Here is a 26,806-nt window from a genome sequence, read left to right as displayed (position 1 = left end):
GGCTAGGGGGTCTCCAAATGGAGGAAATAGGCTGTAAGTGTCATATGTTTTCAGTGTCAGATTTTTTTTTCCCTTCTCTATACAAAATTAAAAGGAGGTTTCTCTTAAAATTCTGTGTTGCCATGACATTTGGCTCCACCTGAACTTTTCTCAAACCTTGAGCTAACCAATGCAGTTTTCTTATGGACATGTTTTTCTTAAGCTATGTTAGTGAACTATGTATTTACCCTAGACTCTGTCTTTCTTCAAGTTGGTTCCAACTAAGACTCAGAACCAACCAATAAGGGCTCAACAAACCAGTGTGTTACTCATACATTGTTTTCCTAATGTATGTTAATGAATCTATATATTTACTTGGAAGCCTGCCTTTCTTCAAGATTCATGTCATTTGTTTTATGGCACAGGATGACTCACCTGGGGCCAATGTTATCTCAAAATGCATGTTGTGGGTGAGGGGCCTGGCACCACTCTGAGTTTTGAGACGTTTCCTTTCTCTATTAACAGCTTGTTGATAGGTATATAACATACTGCTAAAGGCTAGCAGGGGGGCACTGTTTCTGCCCCCATCTGATGTCTATGTCAGAAGCTTTCTCTATCTCTTTTATATTTTAATAAAACTTTATTACACAAAAGTTCTGAGCAATCAAGCCTCATCACTGGACCCAGATTGAATTCTTCTCCTCCAGAGGCCAAGAATCCTGGCATTTTTCATGCCTCAACAACAACCTTTCAGTATTTTGCAAAATGCCTTTCTAACTTGTAACTTTTCCTGCAATAATTGGTAACGCTAATGTCTGAATATGAAATAGCAAAAGGGTGACATACTACTCACCTGTATGTGTGCATACAGGTCACTTCCATCATGTCTCTTTGTGACCCTATGGACTGTAGCCTGCCATGCTCCTCTGTTTATCGAATTCTCCAGGCAAGAATACTGGAGTGGGTTGCCATGGCCTCCTCTGGGGGATCTTCCCAACCCAGGGATCAAACCCGCATCTCATGTCTTCTGAATTGGCAGATGGGTTCTTTACCATTAGGGCTATTAGGGGAAGCACACTGACTGAAACCGCGCACCCTGGCCAGGCACCATAGTAACCATTCGCATGAGTTGTTTTATGACAGGAGGTCCTGGTAAGGAACATGAAACTAACAAGCCACCACCAACCGGAAGAGTTCAGGAAAGGTCAAAAGGAGACATCACATGTCTGACCACCTCCCAGAATCCTCTCTGGCATCCATCTCGGCAGAACAAGGCATGCACCACCAGGAAGGACTTTGAGTCAGAATCATTGGCTAAAGACAACCCAGAAACTAACCCATCACCATAAAACCCGAGACTGTGAGCCACTCTCCTCTTTCATTTTCATCAAGAGGCTCTTTAGTTCTTCACTTTCTGCCATAAGGGTGGTGTCATCTGTGTATCTGAGGTTATTGATATTTCTACTGGCAGTCTTGATTCCAACTTGTGCTTCATCCAGCCCAACATTTCTCATGATGTACTCTGCATAAGTTAAATAAGCAGGGTGACAATATACAGCTTCACATACTCCTTTCCCGATTTGGAACCAGTCTTGTTCCATGTCCAGTTCTAACTGTTGCTTCTTGACTTGCATATAGATTTCTCAGGAGGCAGGTAAGGTGGTCTGGTATTCCCACCTCTTGAAGAATTTTCCACAGTTTGTTGTGATCCACACAGTCAAAGGCTTTGGTGTAGTCAGTAAAACAGAAGTAGATGTTTTTCTGGAACTCTCTTGCTTTTTCGATGATCCAACAGATGTTGGCAATTTGATCTCTGGTTCCTCTGCCTTTTCTAAATCCAGCTTGAATATCTGAAAGTTCATGGTTTACATACTATTGAAGCCTGGCTTGGAGAATTTTGAGCATGACTTTGCTAATGTGTGAGATGAGTGCGATTGTGTGGTAGTCTGAGCATTCTTTGGCATTGCCTTTCTTTGGGATTGGAATGAAAACTGACCTTTTCCAGTCCTGTGGCCACTACTGAGTTTTCCAAATTTGCTGGCATATTGAGTGCAACACCTTTATAGCAGCATCTTTTAGAATTTGAAATAGCTCAACTGAAATTCTGTCACCTCCAATAGCTTTGTGCATAGTGATGCTTCCTAAGGCCCACTTGACTTCATATTCCAGGATGTCTGGCTGTAGGCGAGTGACCACACCATTGTGATTATCTGGGTCGTAAAGATCTTTTTCGTATAGTTCTTCTGTGTAATTTTGCCACCCCTTCTTAATACCTTCTGCGTCTGTTAGGTCCATACCATTTCTGTCCTTTATCGAGCCCATCTTTCTATGACGTGTTCCCTTGGTATCTCTAATTTTCTTGAGGAGATCTCTAGTCTTTCCCATTCTGTTGTTTTTGCACTGATCACTGAGGAAGCCTTTCTTATCTCTCCTTGCAATGCTTTGGAACTCTGCATTCAAATGAGAATATCTTTCCTTTTCTCCTTTGCCTTTAGCTTCTCTACTTTTCTCAGCTATTTGTAAGGCCTCCTCAGACAACCATTTTGCCTTTTTGCATTTCTTCTTCTTGGGGATGGTTTTGATCACTGTCTCCAGTACAATGTCACAAACCTCCATCCATAGTTCTTCAGGCAATCTATCAGATCTAATCCCTTGGAACTATTTGTCAATAAAAAGCTAGACCTTAAATAACGATCTTAGTAAACATAGAATTGCAAGTAAATATAAATGTTCAAAGAAAACTGCTGAGAGCTATGAGTGAAGAGCAAGGATGCTTTAACACTCGTTCAGACACTAGTTTGGAAAACTTCCCTAGGGGGCTTTTTGCTCTCACTTGAGACAAGTAGAAACATTTCCATTCAATTAAAAAAATATTTATTGAAAGTCAAGTGATGAGTTAGATGTTGAAGCTACAAAAAGTAAAACAACATTGTCATTTTCCATACTCTCTCCCTCAGTGATCTCTCCCAGTCCCGAGGCATTGAATACCATCTATAAACTGATGACTCTCCAAAGTATATTTCTACCTGATATCTCTTCAATTGCCTTCGCAGCATTTGAAACTGCATTTTCAATAGAGAGCTTTCTTCTCCAACCTACTTCTCCCTCAGTCTCTCCATCTCAGTCAATGGTAAGGCCATCTATGCTTTTGCTCAGACCAAAACACTTGTAGTAGTCCTTCCCCCCCCTCACAACCTATGTCCAATCCATCAATAGTGTCTGTCATCCTTGCATTCAAAATCCTTACAGAATCCATCCACCTCTCACTACCCCCAATATAAATACCCTGACCCACATCACCGTTATTGATGGCTTGGATTATTACAAGGCCTCCTAACTGGTCTTCCACTTTCTCCTTGTGTCTGCTTCAATCTATTCTCAACACAACATGCAGAGAGAACACTTTAAAATATAATCAGCTCAAAATATAAGTCAAAGTTCTTACTATAACCTTACATGCTCCCATGTGAGCTAACCTCACAAAAGTGGGGTCTGGCTGTTCACCACTCAAAAGCCAAAAAATAGGCAAGGCTGGTGGAAAGGAAAGTTTGCTTTATTTTGGATGCCAACAACCAGGGGAGAGGGTAGATCTCTGTCCAAAGGCTGATTCCCCCACACTGACAGTCAGTAGGTAAGAGGTTTTACAGACTGAGGGAGAAGGGCTATGTGCAGAAATAGCACAGTAAACTCTGACAAACATCTGGAAACTGTTCATGTGATGGTCTGACCTGCATCATCTGGACTGTTTTAAGTACAGTTAGTCTTCGGTTCTTGCCTGGAGAATCCCAGGGATGGGGTCACACAGAGTCAGACACGACTGAAGTGACTTAGCAGTAGCAGTAGCAGTCTTTAGTTCCAGGATCAGTCTGTCCCCATTTCCTTGAGGCCAATTCTGAAATGGTGGCAGCTTATATCATAGCTCTAGTCTGGTCATCATGCATTAACTTCTCCCACTTGATGGGGGTTTCAGCATCTATAAAGATAGCTCTCAGAATATTATCTGTAGCCTTGAGAAAGAACTAAAGGTCCTTGCCTATGCTTACGACTAAACTATTATTGTTTAGTCTTGTTGGACTATTTTCCTTTGTTTCTGCATTTTTTCACTTCTCTGTTATTCTTATTCTCTGTTATAAACTTATTCTTTGGCTAAAGTTTTTCCACAGATGAAAGGCAGGCAGAGGACATAGAGAAGGGCTGTGGTGTTCTGTTCTGTTTCACAGTCACCTCTTTTACTTCATCTACTTCGTCTCTGCCCATTGTTTTCCTCTTTGTTCATGCTCTCAAGTCATACTAGCCTCCTTCCTGTTATTCAGACATCAAGCATCTTCTTGTGTCAGGACCTGTACACCTGTCTATATTTCAAATACCTTAATACTCACTTACCTCTTTCAGGTTTACTCAAATGTCACCTACTCAGGAAACTGCTCCTGGGGCTCCTATCTAAAATTTCAACTCCCCTTTCCCTAACAATTTTAATTCCCATTCCTTGATTTATTTTTCTCAAATATACTATATATTTTGTCTTTTAAATTTTGGTTATCATCAGTCTCCCCTGGGTTACAGATGATCTTCATGGGTCCTAAGCATTTTTGCTTTCATGAGCCTCTTCTTGCACCAAAAATATGAAAAATGGACTCTATTGGTATAAACACAAATATAATCCAGGCTTGATTTATTATTTTATATTCTTTTACTTCTGATTTTAAAATAAGTTAAAGTGAAAAATTTTGTGAGATTAAGGCAGCCAGAGAAGACCTCTCAGATGAGGTGCCATTTGATCTGAGACTTGAATGAAGTGAACAGAAGAGCCAGTAGTCTAACATAGTGAGAAATGCTAGGACTTTAGCAGACGTTGGCAGCTAGGAGTGAGTGTAAAACCAAACCAGCCAGGGACTTTCTGTTACTTGAGATAGCATTTAAACATAGTACTAAACAGAGGAGCAAAATGACAAACCTAAGTCCTGGATGTGGACCCGTTAACTGTAGGAAGACTCTGAGAAAACAGAAACTAGGAGGCCAACATCTGCTGGATCATCGAAAAAGCAAGAGAGTTCCAGAAAAACATCTATTTCTGCTTTATTGACTATGCCAAGGCCTTTGATTGTGTGGATCACAATAAACTGTGGAAAATTCTGAAAGAGATGGGAATACCAGACCACCTGACTCACCTCTTGAGAAACCTATATGCAGGTCAGGAAGCAACAGTTAGAATTAGATGGAACAACAGACTGGTTCCAAATAGGAAAAGGAGTATGTCAAGGCTATATACTGTCACCCTGCTTATTTAACTTATATGCAGAGTAAGTCTTGAGAAACGCTGGGCTAGGAGCACAAGCTGGAATCAAGATTGCCGCGAGAAATATCAATAACCTCAGATATGCAGATGATACCACCCTTACGGCAGAAAGTGAAGAGGAACTAAAAAGCCTCTTGATGAAAGTGAAAGAGGAGAGTGAAAAAGTTGGCTTAAACCTCAACATTCAGAAAACTAAGATCATGGCATCTGGTCCCATCACCTCATGGGAAATAGATGAGAACCAGTGGAAGCAGTGTCAGACTTTGTTTTTTTGGGCTCCAAAATCACTGCAGATAGTGATTGTAGCCATGAAATTAAAAGACGCTCACTCCTTGGAAGGAAAGTTATGACCAACCTAGATAGCATATTAAAAAGCAGAGACATTACTTTGCCAACAAAGGTCCATCTAGTCAAGGCTATGGTTTTTCCAGTGGTCATGTAGGGATGTGAGAGTTGGAGTATGAAGAAAGCTGAGTGCTGAAGAATTGATGCTTTTGAACTGTGGTGTTGGAGAAGACTTTTGAGAGTCCCTTGGACTGCAAGGAGATCCAACCAGTCCCTCCTAAAGGAGATCAGTCCTGGGTGTTCATTGGAAGGACTGATGCTGAAGCTGAAATTCCAATACTTTGGCCACCTCATGCGAAGAGTTGACTCATTGGAAAAGACCCTGATGCTGGGAGGGATTGGGGGGAGGAGGAGAAGGGGACGACAGAAGATGAGATGGCTGGATGGCAACACCAACTTGATGGACATGAGTTTGAGTAATCTCCGGGAGTTGGTGATGGACAGGGAGGCCTGGCGTGCTGCGATTCATGGGGTTGCAAAGAGTCGGACACGACTGAGCCACTGAACTAAACTGAACTGAACTGAGGAGGTGGAATGATTGGGAAACCCTCAGTTACCTTCATGCAGATTTTATCAGAGCAATGTTATTTTCCTTACAATACCTGATTCACCTTTGCCTTCTAAACAAAAAGCTAGGAATTTTGCTTCCGGCAGTGAGCAGTTTATTTTTTCACCACACACTAAAAGTCCAATTGCGGTAGAAAGAAACAGATTAAGAGAGAAAGGGAGATGTTTTGGCAGCCAAATGTCATAGGGGAAACAGTAAATAAGTTGTAGGAAAGTGCTACTTACAGCTCTTTACAGCTTAAAGGGATTCTTAAGCAGAGATGACTCTTTTAAGAATTATCTTCCCTCATATGGTCCTCATAAAATGGTGCAGCTATTCTGGAAAATAGTTTGTTTCTTAAAAAACTAAACATGTAGTTATCTTATGACCCTGAAATTGCACTCTTAGGCATTTATTCCAGAAAAATAAAAACTTGGGCCCACACAAAACCTATACACAGTTGTTCGTAGCCATAACAGTTAAGAAGTGGAAACAATGAAAATTTCCCTCAACAGATGAATGATTAAATAAATTACAACACATCCATATTATGTCATATTTATTGCTGGAATGTTAGTCGCTCAGTCGTGTCCAACTCTTTGTGACCCCACAGACTATAGCCCACCAGGCTCCTCTGTCTATGGAATTCTCCAGGCAAGAATACTGGAGTGGGCTGCCATGCCCTTCTCCAGGGGATCTTCCTGATCCAGAGATAGAACCTGGGTCTACCACATTGTGGGCAGATTCTTTACCATCTGAACCACCAGGGAAGCCCCATTGCTCAAATACTCAGCAATAAAAAGAGACTGTTGGTACACACAACAGTTTGGATGAGACTCAATGCCATTATGCTGAGTGAAAAGCCCATCTCAACAGGTCAGTACAATGTGATTCCATGTATAACATTCTATAAATGAAAAATCTGTAGAGATGGGAAATAAATTAGTGGTTGCTAAGTGTTAGGATTACAGGGGAAGAATGGGTGAATATGACTATAAAAGCACCAAGGAGATCTTTGTAATGATGAAATAGCTCTATATCTTGATTGCAGGGGTGATTATGCAAATCTTCTCACATGATCAAATGACATGGAACTACACAACAATTGAGATGATATCTAATTCCTGGTATTGACATTGTACTCTGATTCTGTAAGACATAACTGTTGGGCAAAGCTGGGTGAAGGGAGCATGAGACTCATCTGTTTTTGCAACTTTCTGTGTATCTATAATTATTTCAACATAAAAATCTTTTAAGACTTTTAAAGTTCTTCTGAAAGTTTCTGGACCTAAGAAAAAATATTTTCCACTTATTTCCGATCAGAAAATTCTGCTCAGAGTTGATTTTAATAAATGTTAATTTTCAAACTGGCCTCTGTATGTGGAGGGCAAGGAGAGACCAAACAAAAGAAGCAGGGCACTGTACAGATTAGTAGGTGGCAGTTATTCTAAGTAAGGGAACTCCTTTGGAACTTATCTTTAGCATCCACAAGACAAGTAAATCTCTGCTCCTGCTCCCAGAATCATAAAAAATTGTATAGAGGCCTTAACTGGGCTCAGTCACATACAGAGTCTAGATGGTCCCAACAACACCTTACTCATGTCCTTGGAGTAACTCCCACTGTGGGAACGTGGGGCAGAGTGTGCATTGCAAGGAAGGCGGAGCGGGTGAGGATCCTCTGAATAACCCAGTCCAGCTAGAGGGGACAACTGGCCATCACATCCTCTTGATTACCTCCTCCAACAAAACATAAATAATAAAACATAATGTCGTTGAATTTTAAGTATACTCGAGGGTAACATAGATTTCTGTCAGACATCATCTCTAAAATATACATGTCCCACAGTCATACATTATTATCCATGGTTTGAGGCTGTTTGATATTTGATTGTATTTAAAAGACTCTGATACCGAGTAAGATTGAAGGCAAAAGGAGAAGGGGGTGGCAGAGGATGAGATGGTTAAATAGCGCCACTGACTCAACGGACATGAATCTGAGCAAACTCCAGGAAGCAGTGGAGGACAGAGGAGCCCCCACTCCACTCGTAGTGGAGTCCACAGAATCGGACCTGGCTTAGCACCTGAAAAACAACCAAAAAAAAAAAAAAAAAAATGTTTGATTGGACTAGTTCTCCACTTTTGAAGCCTTATTCATGATACCCAACTCAAATGCCAGTGTCTCCATCAAGCTGGCCCTGATCACCCTCCCCGCCCCTCGCCCCTCGCCCATTAGAATAGATTGGTTTTCTCTCATATGTCTACAACATGTGACTCTCAGCCCAAAGGCCATTCTGCCACAGCTTATAGGATCTAATAACATCTGTGCTTCAAGATAGCAATAGCTCAGTCTCAGAGTATCTACCATAGTTCTTACAAAATAAGTAGTAAAGAAATCTTGGTTGAATTTAATTTAAACAAATTATATGATAAATGTCTCCTGCTTAAAATTCAGGATCTACAATTTGAGGAATTCTCAATTGGCAAAATTAGGAAAGAAAATAAACCTTGCATTTCTAAGTTGCAAACAGGGAAACTGTATTTAGGTAATTTAGTTAAAAAGCTGTAAAACAAGCATCTCCCATGTTCTTGGGAAACTGTAACTTGGACAAAATTTTAACTTGAATGCAGATATTCCAAACTAAAATCAGTCTGGATCATTAGCATAGTGCCTGGCACAGAGTTAGCACGCCAAAAATATTACCTATTGTCTAATTCATCAGTTTTAAAATGTATTTCTTTTCATTTAAACCTGTAGAATCAGGTTGCAACTTGAAATCTATGGTATCTTACAATCTCTGCCAGCCAGTAGCAGTCCTGGTGTAGATATCTAAAAGCTTTCCTTGGTACCATTTGGAAAGAGCAAGAAGGCACCAACTGCAAAGTGCCTTAGATTTAATGAAATATAGATGTTTTAATTGTGCACAGTTACATCCTGGACTAGTGCCTAGCACCTGGTAGGTGTGAATATGTGTTGAAAAATAACTCATATGATAACCTTTGGTAACTTTGGCAGATTTAAGATGTCATATAAATTGGAAATGTGTGTATAAGAACTCCCTTCATTTAGTAATGTCTGTACAGGTGAGTGCAGTTCCCAGGTGGCCCTGTTGCAGGAAGGGGGACTCCTTCCAGGGCCCAAAACTGGGCTCTGGTCTAACACTTGGAAATGAATTGTCCGAGGAGACACAGGTGCTCACAAAGCAAGAGATTTTATTGGGAAAGGGCACCAGGTGGAGAGCAGTAGGGTAAGAGAATCCAAGAGAACTGCTCTGCCATGTAGTTCACAGTCTTGGGTTTTATGGTGATGGGATTAGTTTCCAGGTTGTTTTTAACCAATCATTCTGACTCAGAGTTCCAAAGAACAGCAAGGAGAGATAAGAAAGCCTTCCTCAGTGATCAGTGCAAGAGATAGAGGAAAACAACAGAATGGGAAAGACTAGAGATCTCTTCAAGAAAATTAGAGATACCAAGGAAGCATGTCATGCAAAGATGGGCTCAATAAAGGAAAGAAATGGTATGGACCTAACAGACTGAAGAAGATATTAAGAAGAGGTGGCAAAATTACACAGAAGAACTATACAAAAAAGATCTTTACGACCCAGATAATCACGATGGTGTGATCACTCGCCTACAGCCAGACATCCTGGAATGGGAAGTCAAGTGACCTTAGGAAGCATCACTATGCACAAAGCTATTGGAGGTGACAGAATTTCAGTTGAGCTATTTCAAATTCTAAAAGATGCTGCTATAAAGGTGCTACACTCAATATGCCAGCAAATTTGGAAAACAGAGTAGTGGCCACAGGACTGGAAAAGGTCAGTTTTCATTCCAATCCCAAAGAAAGGCAATGCCAAAGAATGCTCAAACAACCACACAATTGCATTCATCTCACACGTTAGCAAAGTAATGCTCAAAATTCTCCAAGCCAGGCTTCAACAGTATGTAAACCATGAACTTTCAGATGTTCAGGCTGGATTTAGAAAAGGCAGAGGAACCAGAGATCAAATTGCCAACATCTGTTGGATCATCGAAAAAGCAAGAGAGTTCCAAAAAAAAACATCTACTTCTGTTTTACTGACTACACCAAAGCCTTTGACTCTGTGGATCACAACAAACTGTGGAAAATTCTTCAAGAGATGGGAATACCAGACCACCTTACCTGCTTCCTGAGAAATCTATATGCAAGTCAAGAAGCAACAGTTAGAACTGGACATGGAACAAGACTGGTTCCAAATTGGGAAAGGAGTATGTGAAGCTGTATATTATCACCCTGCTTATTTAACTTATGCAGAGTACATCATGAGAAATGTTGGGCTGGATGAAGTACAAGCTGGAATCAAGACTGCCAGGAGAAATATCAATAACCTCAGATACGCAGATGACACCACCCTTATGGCAGAAAGTGAAGAACTAAAGAGCCTCTTGATGAAAGTGAAAGAGGAGAGTGAAAAAGTTGGCTTAAAACTCAACATTCAGAAAACCAAAATCATGGCATCCGGTCCCATCACTTCATGGGAAATAGATGAGGAAACAGTGGCTGACTTTTTTTGGGCTCCAAAATCACTGCAAATGGTGACTTCAGCCATGTAATTAAAAGATGCTTACTTCTTGGAAGGAGAGTTATGACCAACCTAGATAGCATATTAAAAAGCAGAGACATTACTTTGCCAACAAAGGTCCATCTAGTCAAAGCTATGGTTTTTCCAGTAGTCATATATGGATGTGAGAGTTGAACTATAAAGAAAGCTGAGCACCAAAGAATTGATGTTTTTGAACTGTGGTGTTGGAGAAGACTCTTGAGAGTCCCTTGGACTGCAAGGAGATCCAACCAGTCCATCCTAAAGGAGATCAGTCCTGAGTGTTCATTGGAAGGACTGATGCTGAAGCTGAAGCTCCAATACTTTGGCCACCTGCTGTGAAGAGCTGACTCATTTGAAAAGACCCTGATGCTGGGAAAGATTGGAGGGGTGAGGAGAAGGGGATGACAGAGGATGAGATGGTCGGATAGCATCACTGACTCAATGGAGATGAGTTTGAGTAAAGTTTGGGAGTTGGTGATGGACAGGGAGGCCTGGGGTGCTGCAGTCCCTGGGGTCGAGAAGAGTCGGACATGACTGAGCCACTGAAATGAACTGAAGTGACTCTGACTCCAAGTCCTGCCTGGTGGTGCAGGCCTTGTTTGGCCAAGATGGATGCCAGAGAGAAGGATTCTGGGAGGTGATCGGACATGTGATGTCTCCTTTTGACCTTTCCTGAACTCTTTTGGTTGGTGTATTAGGTTCATGTTTCTCACCAGGACCTGCTGTCATAAAACAACTCATGTGAATGGTTTCTATGGTGCCTGGCCAGGGTCCCCGGTTTCAGTCAATGTGCTTTCGCTAACAACTCCCCACTGAGAGACTTCATACTCAAGATAGTTCTTGGGAATTGGGGCAAAGGTCTCTTTCTTCTGTAAGTTCTTCCTGCTGCACATGGGCATAGGCCTGCCTAGCAGAGCAGAAGTCTCTCTCTACCTGATCTAAGTCAAGGTATTTTTTTGTCTGAAACCAGCATTCACCCTTGTAATAACAGCAATTTAGTTTGAAACTGTTGGCTCCTCTCAGAGATGAAATAGACAGGGGCCAAACAGGAGACCTAACAGGATGCCATCACTGGTCCCAGAAACAGGAGGCAACATTTGGGGTGAGGGCTGCAGGATTTGTGACTTTTTTTTTTTTTTTTTTTTTAGTTGGTGGGTGGTGAGGCAACAGAGCTGTGCTCCAGGAATCTTGTGTTCAGCCTGAAGTTACCATCCTCCACCTGGGTGGGGGCTCCAGTTCTGTAGAAGAACTCAAAGACATTGCTATGCATATTTCTTTGAGTAGGAACCAGGACCCTGTCTGGAGGCTGTATCAACCTTTGATTGTTCCTCCTGTTTCTGTATCCCCTCCCTTCCCTGATTAGCAATTATTTGAATCCACCCTTTGGACCTCAGGGAAGGTCAAGGAGGCTGAATGAAGCCTATATCCTACAGACAAGAAGTGGAGAACACAGAATAGATCTATACTCTGGAGCCCCACAGTTCTGCTCAGTTTTAATTTAGGGAACTGGGCAACTATGATTGTGATAACTTCCTGTCAAAATGGGGCATAGGACTGCCTCAGCTTGGAGAATAGACAATGAATTGGAAGAATTCCTGAGTTCCAAGTTCTAGATCTGAGTCTTGTATGATCAAAATCTCCATCCCTTGGTCTGCCACTTGGTGGAATAGACCCAGTTAGAAATAGTTGGAGGAGTGATAACTAGAATTTTAATAGACAAAATAAATCAGATTTCTTTTTAGAAGAATAGGCCTGAAACCTAGTCTGGACCTGGTACTACAAGCAGACTTGCAGCCAGGTAGCCAGTTGCCTAATTTTATAAAAAGTAAGGTTGCAGTTACTAGCTTCCAGCAGATTGTTTTGAAAATGGTGGCATCCAAGCCTGACATGACTCGGAAAATTCAAGTGTTTAGCAATACAAGGTCTAGTCTGATATTACACCCATAGTATCACCTAGTTATTTCCCAGGATGTCTGAACCATAGCTACTCTATTTTGACTTTTAATTGTAAACTTTTCCTTAATAGCCAAAGCAGGTGTCACCAATAATGATGTCAGTGTTTCTCTAGGTATGAGAAGATGCAAGAATTGGGACTCATAAAATCTTCTCCTGAAAAGATCTAACTATCTGAAGGCCTGTTCTGCCAGTTTTTCCCAGAGTGCCTCGTTCCTGATTTTCACCCTGAACTCCTTTCAGGGGATTTGAAGGTCAGCAGTTGCAGTAGCCATGATTTAATCTTTGTAGATGTAGATGGCAAGTGTCAATTTTCAGTTGGCAGAGCCCCTTTCTGCTCATAAACTTGACCATGATTTTGAGGGGGGCATTTCATGACCATTTTATCCCATGATGCTGAAAATGTGAAATCTCAGGTTTGGCAAAGATTTTTTTGACAGGCCACTCAATGTGCTGTTACTGGACTAGGTCATAAAACAGTATCCAAAATTCTCTGGATCACCTGTCTTACTAGCCTCTTGGTCCACGAAAACATTCCCTCCTATTGCATCTTCCCATATCTAGAGTTACAGTTACCATTATCAATCTCATAAGGAACTACATATTACTTTATCAGAGGCTTTAAATTTCATGGCTCTAGTCACCATCTGCAGTGATTTTGAAAGAGGAGAGTGAAAAAGTTGGCTTAAAGCTCAACATTCAGAAAACTAAGATCATGGCATCTAGTCCTGTCACTTCATGGCAAATAGATGGGGAAACAGTGGAAGACTTGTTGTTTTGGTCTTCAAAATCATTGTAGATGGTGACTGCAGTCTCCAATCCTCAGCTTAGGCTGAGGGCCTTCGACCAGATTCCAGCATCCAGGACCAGGGGAGTAGAAAAAAGGGGAAGGATAGGAAAGGTTAAGAAGAGGAAAGAGAGAGGAAAGGGGAGAGAGGTCAATAAAGTCTCTTGTTCCTTAGCTGGTTGGGGCACTCTGGCCAGTTGTCCGAGTAAGGAGGAGACCAGGGACAAAATGGTCCCAGTTGCAGCCACTGGGTCTGGTCCATCGGCAGGCAAGCTGGTCCCTGAGTACCCCGAGTGATCAGGATGTCAGTTTCAGTGAAGAAGAGTCCCGCCAGAGTGGCCATTTGTTGCAGGAAGGGCAACCCCTTCCAGAGCCCAAAACTGGGCTCTGGTCTAACATTTGGAAATGAATTGTCCAAGGAGACACATGTGCTGACAAAGCAAGAGATTTTATTGGGAAAAGGGCACCCGGGTGGAGAGCAGTAGGGTAAGGGATTCCAAGAAAACAGCTTTGCCACTTCATGGCAAATAGATGGGGAAACAATGGAAACAGAGACAGACTTTATTTTTTTGGGCTCCAAACTCTTTGCAAATGGTGACTGCAGCCATGAAATTAAAAGACGTTTGCTTCTTGCAAGAAAAGCTATGACCAACCTGGACAGCATATTAAAAAGCTGAGACATTCTTTTGCCAACAAAGGTCCATCTAGTCAAAGCTATGGTTTTCCCAGTAGTCATGTATGGATGTGAGAGTTGGACTATAAAGAAAGCTGAGTGCTGAAGAATTGATGCTTTTGAACTGTGGTGTTGGAGAAGACTCTTGAGAGTCCCTTGGACTGCGAGGAGATCAAACCAGTCAATCCAAAAGGAAATCAGTCCTGAATATTCACTGGAAGGACTGATGCTGAAGCTGAAACTCCAATAATTTGGCCACCTGATGGGAAGAAGTAACTCACTGGAAAAGACCCTGATGCTGGGAAAGTTTGAAGGCAGGAGGAGAAGGGGCCAATACAGGATGAGATGGTTGGATGGCATCACCGACTGGATGGACATGGGTATGAGTAAACTCCAGGAGTTGGTGATGGACAGGGAAGCCTGGCATGCTGCAGTCCATGGGATCGCAAAGAGTCAGACACAACTGAGTAACTGAACTGACTTCTTTATTTAAGACACACGAGGATAGAGGCCATATCTATTCCAGTCTCTTTTTGGAAAATATTCTCCATAATGTTAGAGGACCTATCTGTATCTAATTATTTTCTGATTTTGACTCAGAGGAAAAAACTATTTACCTAAATCTCCTGTCATGAGCGTAGGCTATCTTCTAATGTTTCAGGTAGTTTTGCTGATAGCTAATATTTAAGTGGGCTTTGTATAGTCATTTTATCTAAACTTTTAAGCTCTGTGCTAAAATGAACATCCTTCTAATTCATCCCTTATATTAGCTTACTACTACTGCTGCTGCTAAGTCACTTCAGTCGTGTCCGACTCTGTGCGACCCCATAGAAGGCAGCCCACCAGGCTCCCCCATCCCTGGGGTTCTCCAGGCAAGAACACTGGAGTGGGTTGCCATTTACTCCTGGGTAAATATTCAGCTTGAATGTAAAACAGTTCTACATTGTATTGAAACCCTTACTTGTAGTTGACCCTATGTCTCTGAACGTCTTCTTCCCATTGCCCTGTCCTAGATGGAACTGTTTCCTATCTTCCCTTGGATTCCCAGAAAAGTCTCCTATAGCGATGGTTCTCACCTGGGGGTAACTGTTCCCCTGCCTGCCCCTGGTGATGTTTGGCAATAGCTGGGGACATTTTTGGTTGTTACCCCTGGGGGCATGCCACTGGAGTCTATTGTGTGGAGACTAGGGATACTGTTAAACATCCCGTAGTACACAGGACAGCTCCCCACAAAAGATGATCCCCCTTAAAATGTCACTAGTACTACTGCTGAGAAACTCTGCTCCAGTAAGAGGGATATATTCATATCCACCCTGGAAGCACTTCTTGTTCATATTGGCTAAATTTAACTGTATTGACATTAAAATTACAAACCTGTTATTTATGTGTAGGTAGAGGAAAATATTAGCAAAAATTACAGATCTTGATTGTCAAGTGCCTATGCTGTGCTAGGCATTATGTCCTTACAACTCTATGAAGGAAGTTTTGTTCTTTCCCCCATTTTACAGGATGGAAATGGAATTGAGAGAGAGGTTCGTAAACATGCTTAAGGTCACATAGATAGAAAAGAGTGCAGCCAGGATTTGAATCCTGGCAAGACTCCAAAGTCCATTTTCTTTCCACTACAGCTTCAGAATGATTCCTTCCCGTTGGGAAGGAAAGCACAGAAATAAAGTTCTCAACATTTTCAAATGTGTCCTCAAATGACTCTTGTCGTTTCCTGAAATTCCTATTCAACAGCCTCTCGGGCAGATGAGTCCATCCTCGGAGGTCACATGAGTCCTGACCTGCATCTACCACTTCTCCATTAAGTACAACCCTCTTGCACATGGGGAAATTGGTGCCAAGAGGTCTCCCACGCTGGTGCTCCATAACCTTTATGTAGCATTTTGAAATCTTCAGTCTATTTATCCCTTTGGTAATCTTGTGAAATAGGCAGGACAGATATTTTCATGTTCCTTTTAGGGACAAGAAAACTCAAGTTTGAAAAGTTAGATTGTTAAAGGGCATGTGGCTTGTAAGGCATTTCTTTCCAGAAATTTTATAAATAGAATTATACTATGATAATGCTCATATTCTTATCCTTCCAGAAAATTTCTGTGCATAAACATACATATATATTCATACATATATTTAAACCAAATGAAATCATACTGCATTGCATATTCAAATTTTTTTTTCACTGAACAAGGCCTCCTGGAGACTCTTAGGAGTACATGAAAATCTAACTCGTTCTTTTTCATGGCTTTACATTATTCCAGTATACCATGGTTTATTTAACTATTTCTCTATGAATGAACACTTAGGCTGGTCTTGTTTTGGTGTGTGTGTGTGTGTGTGTGTGTGTGTGATTACAAGTGATACTGCTATTAAAATTTCATTTGATACATTTCTCTTTTGACATTTGTTTAAAGAATTGTCAGAAAAATGTTTAGAAGTGAAGTTGCTCCCCAGGGAGTTTGCTCCATAATGTGGTTCTATGGAAATTGCATGACAGTGCTGTCTTCTCATATATTTACCAGCTAGGTATTATAAATCTTGTTAAGCTTTAACAATCTAGTAGGTTAACAATGGTTTTTTATTTTATTTTTCATAGATATTTAAAATTTTTTATAGCAGTTTTAGGCTTACAACAAAATTGTGAGGAAGGTATGGAGATTTTCCGTCTGTTTCCTGCCCCTATTCCTGCATATCCTCCCCCATTATTAACATAACTTACTTTTTTTTAACCAAGGATGAACCTACATTGATGCACCATAACCACCCAAAATCCATGGTTCACCTTAGGGTTCACTGTTGGTATACATTCTATGGGTTTGGACAATGTATAATGACATACATTCATCATTACACTATCATACAGAGTATCTTCACTGCCTTAAAATTCCTCTGTGCTCTGCCTATTCATCTCTTTCTTTCCTGACCCCACCCTTGCCAACCACTCATCTTTCTATTGTCTTCATAGTGTTAAAAGATAAATTGAGGTATATTAAATATTTTAAGAATTTATTTGAGCAAAAATCAAATTGAATCAGGCAGCATTAAATCTAGCAAAGAGAAAGAAGCTCTGAGGAACTGTACAAAACAAAAGACTTTCAGCAGAAAAGAGTGGGGAAAAGGAAGTTATACTAGGCAAAAAAGCAGCTTGGTTATTGCAAGGTTACTGTCCTTTAGAGGATGGCAGGCGTCTATCAGGCAGATCACCTAGCTAGGGTCCATCAGCAATTCCTGAGCAACTGATTTAAGATTCCATTTCTAGGAGATTTGAAACTGTAAGTTAAGTCTCGGTTTGGTAATGTGGAGCTTAGCATTTGTGACTCCATTCTGGGCCTCCCTCTCCTTTTCTTTTTTTAAGCAATAATTTTGCCTTTTCCAGACTCCCACATAGCTAGAATCATATCATATAGTATTAGCCTTTTCAGATTGGCTTTTTTCACTTAGTATAGACATTTTAGGTTCTTCCATGTCTTTTCATGGCTTTGTAGCTCATTTCTTTTTAGTGCTGTAATAGTCTATTGTCTGGATGTACCACTGCTTATTTACCATTCATCTACTGAAGGCCTTCTTGGCTGGTTCTAAGTTTTGGCAATTACAAATAAACTTTCTATAAATGTTTGTGTACAGGTTTTTGTGTGAACATACATTTTCAACTCCTTTGAGTAAGTAAATACCAAGGATCGTGATTGCTGGATCATATGGTAAGAGTATGTTAGTTTTGCAAGAAATCACCATCTCCCAGAGTACGCGTACCATTTTACACACCCACCAGCAATGAATAACAGCATGTGGTTCGCATGCTCGCCAGCATTTGGCATTGTCAGTGATCGAGATTTTGGCCATTCTAGTAGGTGAGTAGTGGCTTTAATTTGCATTTCCTTGATGACATATGATGTGGAGGATCTTTTCATATTTTTATTTGCCATCTGTATATTTTCTTTGGTGCAGTGTCTGATAAAGTCTTTGACCCATTTTCAACTAGACCCATTTCAACCATTTCAAAAGAAAACTGTTTGTTTTCTTTTTAGGACTGATTGCTGGAGGACATGAATAGAACAAAAAGGTAGAGGAAGGAGAAAATTTGCTCTATGCTTGACCAGGGAAATTCATCTTCTCTTGCCCTTGAACACTAGGGTTCCTTGTTCTTAGGTCTTTGGACTTGCACCTAGATTTATACCATCATCTGCGCCATTCCATTTTGGGACATTTGGACTCAGCCTGGGGCTTGTATCCTCTGTTCTGCTGATTCTCCTTGGACTCAGATGGAATTACACTATCAGCTTTCCTTGTTCTCCAGCTTGCAAATGGCAAATTGCAGTATTTACCTCCATAATTGAGTGAGACAGTTCCTATAAAAAAGCTCCTGTTAAATGTCTCGACATATCCTATTGGTTCTATTTCTCTGGAGAACCATAGTTTAAGGAGGTCATTTCATAAGATTGACCTTTGCTCCTAGAAGCAAGGAATTGCTAACCTTCTTCCCTCCTGTCCCTAAGCAGTTTTGATTTCATTTGTAAAGAAATATTTTAAAAATCAATTTCTGGCTCTCTGTGGCTAAGAAACTCATAGGAAGCATTTATCTTCCCCCTGGTCCTTATCTGCTTCCCTTTGAGTTTTCCTGGCTCCTCAGAACAGCTCTGCCAGCTGAAGAACAAAGCTTATGAATAATCTCATCAGTTCCTCAGGCTTTTGTCAGAGGACTTGTCTAACTGGTCTCTGGCTATAGCTCACGGTCCTCTGACCTGCTTGGATCCAACTGGGATTTTAATTTCTTTGGTTCCTCCTTGGCCACTGCTCTTACCCGGGCTCTGAGTGGATACTCATCAATCTGCCTGTCGGCCTCCTACTACTAGTCAAGGAGACATTTCTGAAACATGCTGCACATGTGAATATCTTCTGCAAGTTCCTACAGCTGACCTGAGCTACTGAGTCTGCCTGCCCAGCATTGCTTCTCTTGGGCCCCCTTCTCTTCTTTCTACATGGAACTCCAACTCTTTCTATCCCACTTATTATTCTCAAGTTCTGCTGGGGCTGGCTCAAGCTATTTTAGATTTCATAGCTTTAACTCTGCTAAGAACTCTTCCATTATCTCTCTTGATGATTAAGTATCCCCTTACCAGGCCAGTACTGTTCCGAGCATGTTACAAGTCTTCCCTTGTGGCTCAGATGGTAAAGCGTCTGCCTAAAATGCAGGAGACCCAGGTTCGATCCCCGGGTTGGGAAGATCCTCTGAAGAATGAAATGGCAACCCACTCCGGTACTCTTGCCTGGAAAATCCCATGGACGGAGGAGCCTTGTAGGCTATAGTCTATGGGGTCGCAAAGAGTCAGACATGAGAGTGAGAGACTTCACTTCACTTCACTTCCCAGGCCAATACGTGAGAGAGTGGTCTAATGTGAAAGGAGGGACTTCCCTGGTGGTCCATCGGTAAAACATCACCTTCCAAGGCACGGGGGTGTGGGTTCATGCCTCAAGGCCAAAAACCAAAACATAAAACAGAAGCAATATTGTAACAAATTCAAAAAGGACTTTAAAAAATGGTCCATATTAAAAAAGAAATCTTAAAAAATATAGTGTGAAAGGAAGGGGGGAGGGCTAGGAAAGAGGAGGGGAAAGAGAAAGAGAACTGACATTAATTAAGGACAGATTTTGTACCAGGCCCTATGCTCCACTGCTTTACACATTATCTCTTTAATCCTCCAAAGCTCTAAGAATGGATTATTGCTGCTTTATTTTACTGATAGGAAAATAAAACATCAGATATGTTAAAGTATTTGACCTTAAATATTCAATAGGAAGGACTGAAATTTAAATATGAAAAGGCAAAAAGATATGACACTGAAAGATGAACTCCCCAGTTCGACAGGTGCCCAATATGCTACTGGAGAAGAGTGGAGAAATAGCTCTAGAAGGAATGAAGTGGCTGAGCCAAAGTGGAACAGCACTCTGTTGTGGACGTGTCTTTTGGAGAAAGTAAAGTCTGATGCTATAAAGGACAATATTGTGTAAGAACCTGGAATGTTAGGTCCATGAATCAAGGTAAATTGGAAGTGGTCAAACAGGAGACGGCAAGAGTGAACCTCGACATTTTAGGATAAGTGAACTAAAATGGACCAGAATGGGTGAATTTAATTCAGATGACCATTATATCTACTACTGTGGGCAAGAATACCTTAGAAGAAATGGAGTAGCCCTCATAGTCAACAAAAGAGTCTAAATTGCAGTAGTTGGTGCAATCTTAAAAATGACAGAATAATCTCTGTTTGTTTCCAAGGCAAACCATTCAATATCATAGTAATTCAAGTCTATGCCCCAAATACTTATGCTGAAGAAGCTGAAGTTGTACAGGTCTATGAAGACTATATGCTTTCTAGAGGTTATGACCTTCTAGAGGTAACAGCAAAAAAAGATATTCTTTTCATCATAGGGACAGGAATGTAAAAATAGGAAGTCAAGAGATATCTGGAGTAACAGGCAAGTTTGGCCTTGGAGTACAAAATGAAGCAGGGCAAAGGCTAACAGTTTTGCCAAAAGAACTCACTGGTCTTACCAAACACCCTCTTCCAACCACAAAAGAGAAGACTCTACATATGGACATCACCAGATGGTCAATACCAAAATCAGATTGATAGTATTCTTTCAGCTTAGGATGGAGAAGCTCTATACAGTCATCAAAAACAAGTCAGGAGCTGACTGTGGCTCGGATCATGAATGCTTTATTGCCAAATTCAGATTTAAATTGAAGAAAGTGGGGAAAACCACTAGACCATTCAGGTATGACCTAAATCAAATCCTTTATGGTTATATAGTGGAAGTGACAAATAGATTCAAGGGATTAGATCTGATAGACAGAGTGCCTTAAGAACCATGGATGGAGGTTCATAACATTGTACAGGAGACAGTGATCAAAACCATCCCCAAGAAGAAGAAATGAAAAAGGCAAAATGGTTGTCTGAGGAGGCTTTACAAATAGCTGAGAAAACTTTCATATCTAAATGAAATCCTTGTTGAACATTGGGGTACACGTGTCTCTTTCAGATCTGGTTTCCTCGGTGTGTATGCCCAGGAGTGGGATTGCTGGGTCATGTGGAAGTTCTATTTCCAGTTTTTTAAGGAATATCCACACTGTTCTCCATAGTGGCTGTACTAGTTTGCATTCCCACCAACAGTGTAAGAGGGTTCCCTTTTCTCAACACCCTCCCCAGCATTTATTGCTTGTAGACTTTTGGATAGCAGCCATTCTGACTGGCATGTAATGGTACCTCATTGAGGTTTTGATTTGCATTTCTCTGATAATGAGTGATGTTGAGCATCTTTTCATGTGTTTGTTAGCCATCTGTATGTCTTCTTTGGAGAAATGTCTGTTTAGACCTTTGGCCCATTTTTTGATTGGATCATTTATTTTTCTGGAATTGAGCTGTAGGAGTTGCTTATATATTAATATTCATCACAGCATTGTTTATAATAGCCAGGACATGGAAGCAACCTAGATGCCCATCAGCAGATGAATGGATAAGAAAGCTGTGGTACATATACACAATGGAATATTACTCAGCCATTAAAAAGAATACATTTGAATCAGTTCTAATGAGATGGATAAAACTGGAGCCTATTATACAGAGTGAAGTAAGCCAGAAAGATAAAGACCAATACAGTATATTAATGTATATATATGGAATTTAGAAAGATGGTAATGATACCCCTATATGCAAGACAGAAAAAGAGAAACAGATGTATAGAACAGACTTTTGGACTCTATGGGAGAAGGCAAGGGTGGGATGACCTGAGAGAACAGCACTGAAACATGTATATTATCAACTGTGAAACAGGTCGCCAGTCCAGGTTGGATGCATGAGACAAGTGCTCAGGGCTGGTGCACTGGGATGACCCAGAGGGATGGGGTGGGGAGGGAGGTGGGAGGGGTGTTCAGGATGGGGAACACATGTAAATCCATGGCTGATTCATGTCAATGTATGGCAAAAGCCACTACAATATTGTAAAGTAATTAGCCTCCAACTAATAAAAATAATTGGGAAAAAATAAAAAAAATTTTTAAATTAAAAACAAAACAAAACAAAAACAAATAGCTGAGAAAAGAAGAGAAGCAAGAGGCAAGGGAGAAAGGAAAGATATATCCATCTGAATGAAGAGTTCCAAAGAAAAACAAAGAGAGAAAAGAAAGCCTTCCTATGTGATTAATGCAAGAAATAGAGGAAAACAACAGAATGGGAAAGACTAGAGATCTCTTCAAGAAAATTAGAGATACCAAGGGAACATGTCATGCAAAGATGGGCACGATAAAGGACAGAAATGGTATGGACCTAACAGAAACAGAATATATTAAGAAGAGGTGGCAAGAATACACAGAAGAACTATACGAAAAAGATTTTCATGACCCAGATAATCACGATGGTGTGATCACTCACCTAGAGCCAGACATCCTGGAGTGTGAAGTCAAGTGGGCCTTAGGAAGCATCACTATGAACAAAGCTAGAGGAGGTGATGGAATTCCAGTTGAGTTATTTCAAATCCTAAAAGATGCTGCTATAAAAGTGCTGCACTCAATATGCCAACAAATTTGAAAAACTCAGCAGTGAACACAGGACTGGAAAAGGCCAGTTTTCATCCAATCCCAAAGAAAGGCAATGCCGAAGAATGTTCAAACTACCACACAATTGCACTCTTCTCACATGCTAGCAAAGTAATGCTCAAAATTCTCCAAGCTAGCCAACAGTATGTGATCTGAGAACTTCCAGATATTCAAGCTGGATTTAGAAAAGGCAGAGACCAGAGATCAAATTGCCAACATCTGTTGGATCATAGAAAAAGCAAAAGAATTACAAGAAAACATTTACTTCTGCTTCATCAACTATGCTAAAGCCTTTGATTGCGTGGATCCAAACAAACTGTGGAAAATTCTTCAAGAGATGGGAATACCAGACCACCTTACCTGCCTCCTGAGAAACCTGTGTGCAGTTCAAGAAGCAACAGTTAGAACCAGACATGGAGCAATGGACTCATTTAAAATTGAGAAAGGAATATGTCAGAACTGTATATTGTCACTCTGCTTATTTAACTTCTATGCAGAGTACATCATGTGAAATGCTGGGTTGGATAAACACAAGCCAGAATCAAGATTGCCAGGGGAAATATCAATAACCTCAGATATACAGATGATACCACCCTATGGCAGAAAGCAAAGAGGAACTAAATAGCCTCTTGATGAAGGTGAAAGAGGAGAGTGAAAAAGCTGGTTTAAAACTCAACATTCAAAAAATAAAGATCATGGCATCCAGTCCCATGACTTCATGGCAAATAGATGGGGAAACAGTGGAAACAGTAACAGACTGTTTTCTTGGGCTCCAAAATCACTGCAGATGGTGACTGCAGCCATGAAATTAAAAGATGTTTGCTCCTTGGAAGAAAAGCTATGCCAAAGCTAGACAGTGTATTAAAAAGCAGAGACATTCCTTTGCCAACAAAAGTCTGTATTGTCAGAGCTATGGTTTTTCTAGTAGTCATGTATGGATGTAAGATTTGGAACATAAAGAAGGTTGAGCGCTGAAGAATTGCGGCTTTTGAACTGTGTTGTTGGAGAAGACTCTTGACAGTCCCTTGGACTGCAAAGAGTTCAAGTCAGTCAATCCTAAAGGAAATCAATCCTGAATATTCATTGGAAGGACTGACGCTGAAGCTCCAATACTTTGGCTACCTGATGCAAAGAGTCAGCTCATTAGAAAAGACCCTGATGCTGGGAAAAATTGAGGGCAGGAAGTGAAAGGGACAACAGAGCACAAGATGGTTGGATGGCATCACTGACTCAATGGACATGAGTCTGAGCAAGCTCCGGGAGATGGTGAAGGACAGGGGAACCTGGCATACTGCAGTCCATGGAGTCACAAACAGTCAGACACGACAGAGTGACTGAATAAGAACAGTGAATAAAGCTTGTCCTATATTTACTACATGAGGAATCTTTATTTCCATTAAACAGGGTCACATACTTCTTTTATGGCAGTCTGAATCCCCAACAGATGCTTTTGTTTGGTTTTGTAATCATATCACATTATAAACCTGTTTGGATTTTGTGAAGTTACTTAAAAACATTATTAAGGGATGAAAGGGATCATACTGAAAGTATTGTTTTTCAGCTTTAAACTTTTGCATTTATTGTCAACTAAGAGCTTAGAGATTTTTTCCCCATGGGCAAATGCTTCAAGATGCTTATTCCCAGTCTTTTCTTGGTGCACATGGATTCATCATCTTCATCCATTCATCTGTCCATGGGCACTCAGCTGTTTCCATACATATTTGCTATTGTAAATAATGTTACAATGAACATAGGGTTGCATATATCTTTTTGAACTAGTGTTTTTCTACCAATACTATGCTATTTTGATTACTTTTATGCTTTTTAGTTTAAGTTTAATTCAGGGAGTGTGATATATCCAGCTTCCCCCACTCCCTGGCATTGCTGCGGCTATTTGAGTTCTTTTGTGGTTCCATAAAAATTTTGATCTGTTTGTCTTTAGAGCTGAGTTTGTCTTTAGGCTTCTGAAAGCCGTGTATAGTTTTTCTGTTTTAATCTATCCAGCACTCTGTGTCTTTTGATTGATGAATTCAATGCATTTACATTTAGACTGATTATTGGTACATGAGGACTATTGTTTTATTTTTTGTTTTCTGTTTGCTCTATAGCTCCATAATTTCGTTTTCCATTCGTTTCTGTCTGCCATTTTAGTTTGGTAGTTTTCTATGACAGTTTTCTTTGTTTTTGTTTCATGTCTCTGCTCTAGATTTATATTTTGTGGTTTCCATAAGGTTTGTATAGAATATCTCTTAGATAAAACAGTCCTTGTTCTAAGGATAGCCTCTTATCTCTATTCGCCTGTACTGGTTCTGTCCATTTTCTTTTCCCCTTTTGTTTTTATTGTCTCAAATTTCCCCATTTCATGTTGTGAATGTGTTAGAAAGCTGAAGTAGCTAGAGCTATTTTTACTGCTTTTTTTCCTTTAACCTTTACAACTGTTTAATAACTTATTTTGATATAGACTTGCATTTTTATGATTCTATCACCTTACAGTTTTGTGTGGTTTTGCCTTTTTGTTTCTGATAGAACTCCTTTCACCATTTCCTGTAAAGCAGGTCTGATGGTGATGAACTCCTTCAGCCTTTATTTGTTTTCATTTCAGTCCAGTTCAGTCACTCAGTCATGTCCGACTCGGCAACCCCATGGACTGCAGCACACCAGGCCTCCCTGTCCATCACCAACTCCTGGAGCTTACTCAAGCTCATGTCAGTGATGCCATCCAACCATTTCATCCTCTGTCATCCCCTTCTCCTCCCACCTTCAATCTTTCCCAGCATCAGGGTCTTTTCCAATGAGTCAGTTCTTCACATCAGGTGGCCAAAGTATTGGAGCATCAGTCCAATATTCCAATGAATATTCAGGACTGATCTCCTATAGGGTAGGCTTTAGGTTGAATCTCCTTGCAGTCCAAGGGACTCTCAAGAGTCTTCTCCAACACCACAGCTCAAAAGCATCAATGCTTCGGTGCTCAGCTTTCTTTATAGTCCAATTCTCACATCCATACATGACTACTGGGAAAACCATAGCTTTGACTAGATGGACCTTTGTTGGCAAAGTAATGTCTCTGCTATTTAATATGCTGTCTAGATTGGTCATAGCTTTTCTTCCAAGGAGCAAACTTCTTTTAATTTCATGGCTGCAGTCACCATCTGCAGTGATTTTGGAGCCCCCCAAAATAAAGTTTGTCACTGTTTCCATTGTTTTCAGAAGTCTTTATTTCTCTTTCACATCTGAAGGATAACTTTGCTGGACAGAGTATTTTTAGCTGACAGTTTTTATCTTTCAATATTGTGATTATGTTGTTCTACTCTCCTCTGGTCTGTAGAGTTGCTGCTGAGAAATATGCTGATGTTATCAGAGCTAAAGGGCTAAAGGGGTCTCTTTTGTAAGCCTTTTCTCTTGACTGCCTTTAAATTTTTTGGTCATGAACTTTTGACAGTTTTAATATAATGTTTCCTGGAGAAGGTCTTTTTGCATTGAAATAATCATGTGTTCTCCTAGCTTCATGGAATTGGATAGCCAGTTTCCTCCCCAGGTTTGGGAAGTTCTCAGCTATTATTTCTTTAAATAAATTCTCTGCTCCCTCCTCCCTCTCTTCTCCTTCTGGGATACACATTACCCTAATGTTACCCTTCCTAAAAGAGTTGGATAGCCCTCAGAGAATTTCTTAATTTTTTTTCCCCTGTCTTTGAGCTTTCTAATGCTCTCTTCTATATGGTCTGCTCTATTTTCAATGCTTTCTAATGCATTATTCAGTTCTCCAGCTCCAGAATTTGGTTCTTTTTTTACTTTTATCTTTTTGGTAAGATATCAAAGAGATTTCTTCTGTCATTAATTTTACTCTTAAGCTCATTGAACTACTTTCTGAGTTTTCTTATGGGTCACTGAGTTTCTTCATAAATAGTTGCTATTTTGAATTCTCTATCAGATTGCTATTGCTGTGGCTTTAAGTTTGACTTCCAGAGAATTGTTATTTTCTTTCTGTGATACTGTGTTACTGTGGTTTTTCATGGTACCTGAGTTGTTTCTCTGTTGGCATCTTTGAAGTAGTAAAAGTTA

General features: G+C 40.6%; 1 long non-coding RNA gene and 1 other non-coding gene across 2 annotated transcripts in view; one reads left to right on the top strand and one right to left on the bottom strand.

Annotated features, from left to right (window-relative positions):
* LOC133071638 (uncharacterized) overlaps nucleotides 1–26,806 on the bottom strand; it is a 264,630-nt gene that overhangs the window by 63,866 nt on the left and 173,958 nt on the right. The gene's annotated exons all lie outside the window — the stretch shown is intronic.
* Nucleotides 19,309–19,380, top strand: TRNAF-AAA (transfer RNA phenylalanine (anticodon AAA)). Its single transcript has one exon. It is a non-coding gene; the product is annotated as a tRNA-Phe (tRNA).

Source organism: Dama dama, chromosome 17, assembly GCF_033118175.1.
Source record: "Dama dama isolate Ldn47 chromosome 17, ASM3311817v1, whole genome shotgun sequence".
Taxonomy (NCBI): domain Eukaryota; kingdom Metazoa; phylum Chordata; class Mammalia; order Artiodactyla; family Cervidae; genus Dama; species Dama dama.
This window is presented reverse-complemented; position numbering and strand designations above follow the sequence as displayed.